We start from the raw sequence: 12,476 nt of genomic DNA, 5'->3' as shown, positions 1-12,476 counted from the left end.
TTCTACTATTTTTTCAATTTCCTTCCTATTTCCATCATTGGACTTGAGGTAACAATCAGAAAGCTTAGTCTACCTTATACACACCTCCCATCATTGCACCACTTGTTAGAGCTGTCCTGCATCTCCCTGTCAGAGTGTAACGCCATCGCACACCAGGCTTTTATCATTATATCCATCTTTTATTCTCAGCTCCACAGGGGAGGATTTACCACTCAGCACCAGTCCTTATGTCCGTGCTTCTCCACTCTGGATACATCTGCACAATATATTTTTTTTCATCTGCACAATATTTTAAGGTAGATGGTGTGAGGCAGAAGCCAGAAGCAGGCTTTTGCCTTCCGAAGCCTTTCTTTGGTGCTCTCAGTGCCCACTGCCTCCTTGCTGCTCCCACAGTTCTTTTCCATCTCCGGACATTACTTCTGGCTTCTGGCTCTTGGTTAGTGTTGAGCAGACCACTCAGAGGGTGGGGGCCAAGTGCCACCAAGGTGCTCATGAGGTTAATTCCTGAAGCCTGGAGGGGGAGGGAATCCTTGAACCAGCTTTTCCTATGCCCCTAAGGCGTTCTGGCTGACCCTGCTTCCATTGTGGCTGGTGCGGGGGGTGGGGGGGTACAGGAATGCAGGAGAGAGAGAGAGAGAGAGAGAGAGAGAGAAGTGGGCTGGGGCTCAGAGCACAACTGAGCTCCAGCAATTGCCAGGCAGCCAAACTGCCCTCTAAGCACAGTGTCTGGTGAGTGAAGGTCCAGGGTTGTGCAAATGTACCAAGGTATTCAGAAGGTGAAGGAGGGAGGGCTGACTTAGACCAGGATGAGCTAACTGCAAAGGGTGGTGCCCAGGAAATGGGGACAGGCAGCCCAGGGCACCCAGGGAGTAGACTCGGAGGACCCCAGCTGTGGGGGCTGCTGCCCAGGACTTCAGGGGAGGAGAAAGACAGTGAGGCCTCGGGGATAGCAAGGTCATTGTGTCCAACGACACCTCCCAAGGCCCCAGTAGTCTTGCTGCCCCCGAAGCTGGTAGCTCCACGGTTGTTGCTATGCTCTCTGCGCACCTGTTCACCCTGCGGGCAGGACGAGACCCAGGGGGTGATGGATGGAGTGGCTGTGACCCTGTGGACAAAGACCTGGCCAGCTTCACTCATGCTGGAGCTGGTGCCTCTCTGGGGGACTTCTCCCTGTTGGCTTGCTTGGGGGTCAAGAGGCTCATACTGGGCCTACCCTGGGTGACTGTCAGCCTGTAGCTGCCTTGGGGTGGCCCAGGGTGAGGTCATGGGTAATTGTGCTTGGAAACCCATGGTGACGGCTCCCTCACAGCCTGGCAGTCTGCCCCTGATCAGGGAGGGTGGGGCCAAGACAACCCTGTGCCTGGAGATGCAAGGTTCTAGGAACTTCTAAAATGTGGACAACACTGTCTTGGCCTTCCTGAGGTTCATGGTCATTAGGAAGCTGAGTTACACGACTGAGTTAAATGACCCAAGAGGGAGTGGCACCCTCCTGGTGTCTCCTCATTTGATTGCAGCCCCACCAGGGCAGACAAACTGTCACCAGTGTATCCATGTGAGGGACAGATAGAAGTGTCCAGAAGGTCAGACGGGATGCCTGGTTTGGAAAATCTGAGCAGCACTTGCACCAGCAGCACCTGCTCTTGTCCAGAACCTCCCTCTCCTGTGTTCTGGGATGAGGATTGGGCAGCCTGCACTTGGCCGCCAGCTGGGCACCTTAGACCCTGCTGCCTGAACCATGGGACAGTCCCCAAACAGGTTGAAAGATGCCTCTACTACTCAACATGTCTTAGTCTGGTTCCGGCGCTCTGCAAGCTAGTGATTTTCTCTACTTCCCCCGGAGATGCATTTCAGCTTGCAGGCGGGGTTATTAACCAGGGCACGGTGACTACAAGCTTCCTAGTGTGGAAGCCCAAACTGTTGGTGCAAAAATATCAGAGGTTCTTCAACCTTGTTGGCGGAATGTGGAATTGGGCCTGCGGATTAGGGTGCACAGCAGGTGGCCATGCAGAGAGAGTTGGAAGGCTGTAGCTGAAGGGGTCCCTCTGAGCCTGGGCTGTGCACAGAGGCCACCTGCGGCTCTACGTCCCTCCTGCTAATTCCTTGGCTGTCCCTTGAGAACTTTCTGGCCCTGCTCTGCACCCCCCAGGAGGACAACCCATGCAGACAGTGTGGCAGGTTCTGGGCTTGGATCCTGGCAACCCCTCTACTGTGGTGGGCACGGGCTTCAGTCTGCTCCATGCCCGCTGGATGAGGAGCGGCTGGGGGTCCCCTACAGGAAAGGTGCCAGGCTCCGCAGATGGCCCTTCATGGTCATCATCAAGGTCTTTCAGCAAGTCTGCAAGTCAGAGCGTGCTTGGAGGGGGAGTCAGAATCCCAAGAAGGGGTGTCACCGCATGAATAAACAGGCATGCGTCAACAGGTAATTCCAGCTGTGGGTCATCCTGCAGGTCATTTCTTCCCTGAGGAAACCGTCACCCAGTGACTTACTCCCATGGTATTTGCCGAGAGGGGCTGCAAACACGAGCCCCACAAAAAGAAGAGTGGGGACAAGTTTCCAGAAGACTCAAGAGGTGGGGGCGAGGGGCCTGTGTGTGTGTGTGTGTGTGTGTGTCTGTGTGTAAAATACCTGGATAACTGCCTTACCTCTAGGTTGGATTGTGTTGGTTGGTTGCAATGTAGTGAGTTTGGTTCTCAAAGTCTCGGTATTACCCATTATTGACTGAACGTAACTTGGATGGATTGTGATCAAGTTTCTGTATTTGCCTAGTGACGTGGGCAGAGCACCGAGCTGCATTTGGACCTCAGCCCCGCCGTGGATGATGAGCTGACCTCAGCAGCTCCTTCGTGCTTTCTAAACCTTACTTTCCTCATCTGTAAAATGGGGCAGCAAGCCCTCCTACCTCACAGTGCTGTGGCGGGTGGATAAGGAGAGGGTGTTTGAGAAATGCTCTTGAGGCCAAGGAACGGGAAGCGTGGTCCCCGTTACCAGGCACACGGGCAGGGCCTGAGGCTCTTCCCACCCAGCGCCCTTCTGGGTGCCGAGCACGGGTCCTCATGCGCTATGTGCAGTGGGCATCTGACCCATCGCATCTGTCACATTCCCCAGTTAGAACTGTTCCCTGAGTCAGAAACAGCAAAAAGGGAGTCTGGACTAAACGCCATGCATCTGGTCTACCTCTTACCTGCATAAAGGGGTGTCTGGGTTGGACGATTTTGAGTGTGGGGCTTGGTTTAAACAAACACCACAGCAGCTCAGTGTCTTCGTTTGGAACTGAGGTGCTGACTGCTTGGTCCTTAGCTGGGTCTCCCAGCAGCTCCAACAAGGAGACCATCTGATCCACAAAGGAAGTGCCAGGAGCTCTGGTTGCACAAACTCCGCCGACAAAGCTCAGGGACACTGAATTCTCGGTGTCACCGGGAGGATTGGACTACCAGTGTCTTCCTTGTTGGTGACCTGAGTCTCCTTCTGAACCAAGCAGCCTTCTACGTATTTCTCCACAAGCGGAAGTGGTCACGTAAAATTTATATGACTTTATGACATGCCATTTGCTAAAAATAACAGCAATTATAATACACAAATCTGGGGCATTTCTCTGAATTCGAGGAGCCTGCACGATTTGGGGTGGGGAAGAGGAGATTTAGTGTGACAGGGCAGGGCCACTGTGTCCTGGCATTTCTCTCCGCACAGCTGTGTGTCACTGCTCTACATGTGTCTGTATATTTGTGTGTGTGTGTGCGCATGTGAGTGTGAGATAATCCGGAGATCCGTATACAGAAACTGTCTGAATTAGTCACCATGGGCTACCCTCTGTAACAGATGACCTCAATATTTTAGTGGCTTAATGCAATAGAATTTATTCCTTACTCGTGTAAAGTCTGACGGGTGGTGGAAGTCTGGTGGGGAGGAAGTTTGCTCCACGGCATGCTTCGAGGTCTGGCCGAGGCCCTTCTCGAGGACCATAACATCCTTTTCATTCAGCCAGCAGATGTGGGAAGGGAGCATATGCAGGATTGCACAGAAGTCTTAGGGGCCAGACGAGGAAGTGGCACATATTCCTTCTTTCCACATTCCATGGGCCGCAGCAGTCACATGTCCACCTGTCTGCAAGGGAGCCTGGAGAGGTGGTCCAGCTGGGTGCCCAAGACGCAGAGAAACCCAGAACTTCAGAACTGTAAGAGAATACATTTTTTTTTTTTTTTTGTGGTTTAAAGCCACTACGTTTGTGGTTACTTGTTACAGTAGCAGGAGGAAGCCAATGTGCTGGGCAAGGGGAGAGGGGGCTCACCAGGAACGCACCCCTCCTGGTGGGAACTGGCCAGGGCTGCTGAGGTTAGGACGCACTCCTGAAGTGTTGTTTGTAGGGTGAGCACAGTGGGCCAAGGAGTGTTTATGGGTGGCCATGGCAGAGATTGGATAATCTCTGAAGAGATTTCCAGGCTAGGCTGGAAGGAGCCAGAAGGAGTGTGGTGGCTCCTCCATCCGTGTTATTGAGAGTCTTCGATGTGTACCAAAGGGTGTGGGGACAAGTGGGGAAGGGGAGAGCCTAAAATCAGCACACAGGTGCCCTGGGCCGGATGAAACCAAACGCTGATTTTTCTCTTCTGATCTTTTGTTTTCTCTTAGGAACGCAACATTGCACTCGGAAGAACGAATGACTTTTGGAATTATGCACTTTCTCACAGCTCCTGAATGGCAATTCCAGTGATTTCGATCGCCGAGTCTCAATGCATCGATCACATCTCTTTTCTAGCTGCAAGGCCGCGTGGAGCAGTTCTGTCCACTGTACCTTTGTATCCTGCACGTTAATCGCCTGACTCCAAATACGTATATGGTCCTTATGGTTGAAAGGCACAGTGTTTAGGGTCTTGTGTGTATATACGTTTGTGGAACATGCAAAACACTGTCCTCACACACTCAGCATTATGGAACTTGGACGTAATTTGCCCGGTGACTTTGTGGGTTATTCAGCAGTCATCTGCTGCAGAACTGCTTGGAAATTAGGAAATGCCTCCTGATATTGGTAATCAGCCCGCGCCTCTGAGCTGACAGTCTCGACGACGCAGAGAGGTTTCCAAACACTTGCGCGCACTTGCGTGCAGACCTGCTCTCCAGTGCCTTTCCCTGCTCACTAGAGCTTTTATTTGCAACTGTTGTTCAATCATGTATCAGTTGTGGTAATTATGTTTCATTAATTTGTTAAAGTTTTGTATTTGCTGTCATGTGCAATCATAACAGGGTAATAAAAGCCAATAATTTGTAGGTGATGGCAGATGGTGAGGATACAAATGGGTGCCAGAGAGAGAAAGAATTTATAGATCATTTCCTGGTATTTTTGTCTTCCTTTCTTTTTCTCCTGCAAAGTCTGTCTGTCTTTCTTTCTTTCTTTCTTTCTTTCTTTCTTTCTTTCTTTCCTTTTTTTCCCTTTTGGTGTGTTTGTCTCGAGGACACGAGCCTCTGCGGTGCCAACTCTCCATGACAACTGTTGAAAACATACTGAGATGTTTTCTAAAAAAAAAAAAAAAGCCTCTAATAATAGTAATAGTAATAATAATAATAATAATAATATTACTGGAAGCAAGGTTAGAGATCAGCCAAGGCAATTAGAAAGTTTCTGAATAGCAGAGCAGCTATTTTTGCAGTTGCAATTCTGATCGTGTTGGAAATTGTCATTGTCTTGAATCATTTGATGAGAAATCTCTCTGGGTGCCTTGTCAGCCTCCGGTATGAGAGTCTTGGAAAAACAAGTGTGGTTTCTGGTTTCCTTTGGGGAGGGGGAGATGGACTATTTTTTCTTTTCCTTGAACAGCGTGTGATTTTGCCAGGTGCCCTTGTGTGGAGCTTCAGACGGGATGGCAGCAACATGATAAATGGCCACATGGCTCTACAAATAATTTGAAATCCTAGGGCAGTTCTCTTGGATTGGCTGGAAGATGGGCTGTGCCACCTTCCAGGAGAGTGGATATTGCAGATGAGTGAGATTTCTCCCATAGTACGCAACTATTTCATGCCAGTTGCCAAAAGGGCAGACCAATAAGGATGTTGACCATCTCTTAATGGAAGTATTGATCGACCAGTCTCAAAGCCTGTGGGGTGGCTGACCTCTCTAAGACCTGCCTGCCATGAATGTGACTCTGTCCCACACCTTGGACTTCAGAAAATTTGCAACGGCTGCAATTATGTCAGTGTAGCATCCAAGTGAAAGTTAGCCCTGAGGCTCTTGTTCTGACTTGAAATTACTAAAGCTATTTACGAATCTGGGATGCAGAGCACCTTCCAGTGGGAGAAATGGCATCTGAATGGCTTTGTTTGGATCCTGGCTACTGTCACTGGCTTTGTGGCCAACTTGCTCTTGAAGCATCTGGCTACAAAGACACAGCCAGCTTCAGGGCCTCCCATCTGAAGATGGGAGGGGAAGAAGGAATTTTGATCTTTTTCTCTCCCATCTTCCATGGGCTGATCTCTTCCTTGAGGAGCAAATACCTGATGTTCTATTTCCAGAACCTCAAGCTTCTTCACAGATTCTATGGAGTCTTTCCCCTGGAGTTTTATTGAGGGCAACAAGTCAATAAGGACTGAGCCAACACTGAGCCATATTTGCATTGACTTTAAGAAACTTTGGGATTGGCCCCCAATCTGACACTCCTCCTCCAGGGTCTTCCCCATGAAGCATTTCTCCTTCTTGGGCAGCCTCCTTCTGACAAAGGCCAGGGTTGGGGAGGTCTTCCCTGGAAGTTCTTGAAGCCCCACAAGTATTGTTGACCTCCGGGGTTCAAGGAGTTTTGGAACTGAAGAGCGTGTCTGTGTTCCTGGGAGTGGAGAGGGCAGGAGGAAAAGCGCCTTCCTGCTGATGAGTTTATAGCAGTGATCGGCAAACTTTTCCTGTAGGGGCCAAATAGTAGGTATTTTTTAAGGTTTGCTGATCATCTGGACAGTTATCAGCTCTGCCCTTATAGCATGAGAGCCGTTACGGACAATACTTATGTGAATGACCACAGCTGTGTTCCAATAAAGCTTTATTTGCATAGACAGGTAGGCAGCCAGATTTGCCCAGTTGGCTGCAATTTGCCCGTTTCTGTCCTCAAAAAACTGAAAGACAGGGAACTAACCCGTTTCTCATTATCTCAGCTTTTTGACTATAAAAGCATAATTACATCATACTTGGAGAAGAACTGAAAGGCTAGAGGAACGCAGAAAGTGCTAGTAGGCCACAGAGGAGGGGCACCTATTTAATCTACCCCAAATGGGGGCTCCCGTTGGGTGAAAAGACCTGGAGGAAAGAGAGAGTCTGGGAGCTTCTCAGGTATAGTGGTCCTCCAGATGGATTTTGAGGAGAAAGCAGGAGCTTCAGAACGTCAAGCCAGAAGGGGATTCAGGGAAAACCAACGGCCCTTGCAAAGGCGAGCTGGAGTGTGTGGGTCCTGCATGCGCCCTGGTGTGTCACCACCTAGATCAAAAGGACCAACTTTGGTTGCAAAAGAGACTGGAAAGGCAGGCCAGGACCAAGCCATGAATGGTCTCCCACTTCATGCAAAGGAGTTTGGGTGCTGCCGAGCACTGAGGGGTTTTGAGCAGACACGATCAGGACTTGGAGGACAGTGGGAAGGGGCATCGCAGTGCTGGGATCCCTGCCCCATGGGGATGCCGATGCTTGGCCTTGGCCTGAGGACCCTTGGATGAGGTGTGAGTCCTCTCTGTAGGTCTGGCCCTGGGCTCACAACTCCTGAGGGTCTTCAAGTTCAGCCGCTTGTGTCTGTGACCTTGGGCCGGCTAGCAGATTCCTCACCCTGTGTGTGTGTGTGTGTGTGCGTGTGTGTGTGCGTCCCAGATTATTCACCTGGCAGGTGGTAGTGCCAGTTACCTCACCCAAAGACGGAAAGGCATTTTATGGTTCGATGATCATTTTTATGTGTCAGCTGAGCCTGGCTCTAGTACACAGTTATTTAATTAAACACTAATCTAGGTGTGGCTGTGGAGGTATTTTGGAGACGTGAGGCTGACTGAACAGCTAACTTTCAGTAAAGGAGATTATCCTCCATAATCTGGCCGGGCCTCTCCACTCCAAGGTCATAGGGGCGTATCTGGGGTTTTCTCGAGTAAGAAGAAATTTCACCTGTGGACTGAGGCTCCTGCTCTGCCTGAGAGTTGCCAGCTGCCCTACAGACTTCAGACTTGGCCAGCTAGAACCCACACTGATACACCCCAATTCCTGGACATGCACCCATCTCTCTCTCTCGGTCTCTGTCTCTCTCTGTCTCTGTCTCTCTGTCTCTCTCTCCACACACACATACACACACATGCTACTGGTTCTGTGTTCTTCTAGGGCCCTCACTGATGCATTTGGTAAGGGCAACACTGAGGTCTGTGATGATGAATTTTATTAATAAAGTGATTTTACTTTGTTTTTTTTTAAAAGATTTTTATTTATTTATTCATGAGAGACAGACAGAGAGAGAGAGAGAGAGAGAGAGAGAGAGAGGCAGAGACATATGCAGAGGGAGAAGCAGGCTCCCTGCGGGGAGTCTAATGTGAAACTCGATCCCAGGACCCCGAGATCACACCCTGAGCCAAAGGCAGACACTCAACCCCTGAGCCACCCAGGCGTCCCAATAAAGTGAGTTTAATGGTATGTTTTCCATTATGAAGGTAGAAAAAAATAATCTGTCTTGAGTGGAGAAGGTGGATCCTTTTTGATTCTTTTGCCTTCCTCCTTGGGGTAATCCAGAGAGAACAGAACGTCTGTTAAATCAAACCCTTTGTAAGTGTGGTTGGTGATGGGTCCCCCGCCCCCAACCCCAGTTTGTCTAGACTGGCCATGGAGGAGATGTTCAGTCATGACTCCCAGGTATGATTCAAGACACTTGCAGGCATTGTAGGTGCTTGCCTAATTCCAGCTCCGCAGGTGAGATTACTCCGGTCATGCATACCCCAGCAGGGCTTTGTGGGAAAAATCCAGCAGTGCGTTTAGGCATTATTCACCCTTGCTAATGAACAAGTCATCTGTGTAGACAGCCGAGCCAGCCTGGGGAAATGACTTCAGGGCCACAGAAGAAAGTTATGAGCCGTGTTGAGTCTGACCCTTAAAGTAAGTTAGCAGGTTGGCTTTCGGGCTGAGCGCCAGGCAGGGGGAGGGCACAAGCTACGGGGCGGGGTCTTCTCCCAGGCACTGGCTGTGCTCAGCAGCCTCTGTCCCCCTCCCAGAAGCCATGCAACAAGTGCCTCTCAGTGCTCGCAGGCAGGGCCTTCGTGTGGTTTGGCCAATGGCCTGCAAACCAGAAGGGGATTCCTGGCCACCGGGGTGGCAGTGGCTGGGGAGAATGACTCACTGCAGAGGCCAGAGAGTCAAAAGGCCACCATGGACATGGCTCAGAGGCCCTGGACAGACAAGGGGGCCTTCTGGTACCCATCATTCTGGAAAATAGGACAGTTAAAATGGAGGAAACATCGGAGATGGGGGGTTGGGGGCTTGCTTCTGGGGAGAAGGAACATTCGTGAGTTTCAGTGGCTGTTTCAGGATTCAGACCTTCAGTGGTTTTTTTTTTTTTTTTTAAGATTTTATATATTTATTCATGAGAGACTCACAGAGAGAGTCAGAGACACAGGCAGAGGGAGAAGCAGTCTCCCTGCGGGGAGCCCGATGTGGGACTCGATCCCAGGACCCCGGGATCATGACCTGAGCCAAAGGCAGATGCTCAACCACTGAGCCTCCCAGGTGCCCCTAGAGCTTCACATCTGCAGAGAATGGGAAGAAAGGTTAGAGCATTGGGCCCTGGCCAAGAAGCTGGATCCAGTGAGGGCCGCGCCCACTCTGGGAAGACGGGGACCTGCTGCCAGAGGCTGGGCTCAGTGGTTTCACCTCTGCAGCCCCCACCTCTGCGGCAGGTCAAGGGCTGAAGGGAGATGGGATTCCTGCTGCGAGCAAAGAAGGGTTGGGCAGGTTCCTAGGAAAGACTGGCCGTAAGCCACCGAGGATGAAAGGAACCCACACTTTGTTTCAGTTGCTAAACTTCTGACCGGGGTTCCTTATTGGGGTGATGAAAACATTCTAAAATGGACTGTGGTGCCGGTTGCACAACTCCGTGCATATATTAAAGGCCACTGAATTATACACATTAAATGGGTGAATTATATGACACATAAATTCTATCTCAGCACAGCTGTTAAAAATCCATCAGGCCGAGTTAAATTTGAATTTCAGATAAATAATGGCTGATTTGTTAGGATAAGTGTGTCTCTTGCAACATTTGGGACATACCAAAACCTCAGTCATTGTTTATGTGAAATTTAAATTTAACTGGGCGCCCTGCACCCCATCTCAGAGCGCCCTTCAGTCGTGTGAGAATAGCTTTGAGAGTCACTGAAGCTGGTATTTGCTAGTTGTTTTTTTTTTTTTTTAAGATTTTATTTATTTATTCATGAGAGACCCAGAGAGAGAGGCAGAGGCAGAAGGAGAAGCAGGCTCTCTGCGGGGAGCCCGATGTGGGACTCGAACCTGGGACCCCGGGGTCACGCCCTGAGCCAAAGGCAGACGCTCAACTGCAGAGCCACCCAGGGGCCCTATTTGCCAGTTTTCAAACCCCCTGGGCTACCTGAGTCAGACACCCATCAGCCCAGAGCCTCCCGACTCCTCGGCAGCACAGAGGTGGCTCCTGTTTTCTGAGTGCCCCACCTCTGGAGCTTTCCCTAGTTACCCCCACACAACCTGTCATCTGTCCTGCCAGCCAGGGAGGCTTTTCCTGGCAGCTCTCGGGGCTGCTGCCGTGAGTGAGCAGGACACACGGGTTATGAGGGGAAGCCACCTGCCTCCTGTCCGCACACCGCCCTGTGGGACAAGCCCTTCGTTCCTGCCACCTTGTTTGAAATCAGGGCAGGCCCCGTGGCTCTTCTGGTTGCTTTTGCACCATCAGTATCTGGGCTCCTACCCCCACCCCAAGACCCTCAGCTCAGGCATGACGTGTCCGGCCCGTGTGCTCAAACCCCTCACTTTGGTGGGAGTCCCCAGCCTCAGGAAAGGAGGATGGGGATGGGGGCCGCTTCTGTCTATACTGCACATCTTCTTGCTGACCCCTTCCCCCACTGTGGCTCCGACCTCGCCAGGGGGCCCGGGGAAGAAATGGGGGACAAGACAGACTTGCTTCTCTGGTGCAAAATGAGCAGGCCTTGGAGGGTGTTTACACAGACCCTTTCTCATATTCTGCACAGATTCCTGAAAAAAATTCGGATTCTGACTCTTAATATAGGAGTCTGCTTTATTCTTAAATGTGGATATTGATCGCCAGTTGAACACTTGATCTTTTGGTCCGCACATCTCTCTACTCTCGCCCTCAGATCTTGAAGTGAAATGCCTCCTCCAGGGACACACGCACAGTCATCCCCGCACCCTCGGGGGTGGGGGTGAATCGTCCAGTTAGAGGAGCCCTGGGCTCCAGCTTGGGACCCATAGTCCCTCGAGGGTCGTCCTTGTGTCCTGGTGAGCCACGCTTGCATGGAGGCTCCTTGTTTAGAGGTCATCGGACTCTGGATCCAGGAAACTCTAGGTCATTCTCTCTACTTGGGACGAAGGCAGGTCCCCAAAATATTGTCTGACCAAAAAGACAAGAAAGTAGTAGCTCCTCTGACACCTTCAGGGGGTGGGTGGATATTGTGTCACCTGTGCTTGCTCAGAAAGAGGGGACTTAGATCCCTCTCTCAAGTGCCAGGGACCCAGGACATTCTCCAGAGAATTGTTCTGGAACTTTTCCTGGACTGGTCACCTACTCAGAGGATGAACGGTTTCCGGAGGCAGGTGGTGGTGATGGTCGCGCAGCACCGTGAAGGCGCTAATGCCGGTGAACTGGGCCTTTAACCATGATCAATATGATAAATATTGTGTTATGCCTCAATTAAGAAAAAATAAAGGTAAGAAAACAGAAAGCCAGTGTGAGAGGCCAGCCCCCCACTGCCACTGGGAGAGACTTGAGATGATCCTTCCCAAGCGCTGGGCGCCCTGACGCGGCTTCTCTGCCTGGACGCCCTGGCCTCCCCACTGAGCCGGGAGCAGGAGCAAATCCCAAGGTCAAGGTGCTTCGTCTTCAGTGGAACGCTGCTCCCAGGGGTGGACTGTCTCCCAGCCGCAGGCACCTGCTGGGGGTGGGAGCCAGGCGCGGGCGCTGAAGCGGGCTGGTTCACCCACTGCCTCCTCTTCCAGGTCGGATGCCAGCCTGCATCGGCTACATTACTCCTAAGTCATGCAGCCAGAACGTGCTAGAACCCGAAACTACTGGGACACCTGGGTGGCTCAGTGTTTGAGCATCTGCCTTCGGCTCAGGTTGTGACCCCAGGGTCCTGGGATCGAGTCCCACATCGGGCTCCCCGCAGGGAGCCTGTTTCTCCCTCTCCCTGTGTCTCTGCCTCTCTCTGTGTGTCTCTCATGAATAAATAACTTAAAAAAAAAAAAAAGAAAGAAAGGAACCGAAACTAGACCCTTGTCCATCTATTC

At 51.1% G+C, this 12,476-nt stretch overlaps 1 long non-coding RNA gene across 1 annotated transcript; it reads left to right on the top strand.

Annotated features, from left to right (window-relative positions):
* The first annotated feature begins 3,684 nt into the window (after positions 1–3,684).
* On the top strand, positions 3,685–5,558 carry LOC125754133 (uncharacterized). The gene is made up of 2 exons (XR_007407598.1): positions 3,685–4,172; positions 4,625–5,558. It is a non-coding gene; the product is annotated as an uncharacterized LOC125754133 (long non-coding RNA).
* Positions 5,559–12,476: the final 6,918 nt, after the last annotated feature.

This window comes from Canis lupus, chromosome 31, assembly GCF_003254725.2.
Source record: "Canis lupus dingo isolate Sandy chromosome 31, ASM325472v2, whole genome shotgun sequence".
Lineage (NCBI taxonomy): Eukaryota > Metazoa > Chordata > Mammalia > Carnivora > Canidae > Canis > Canis lupus.
This window is presented reverse-complemented; position numbering and strand designations above follow the sequence as displayed.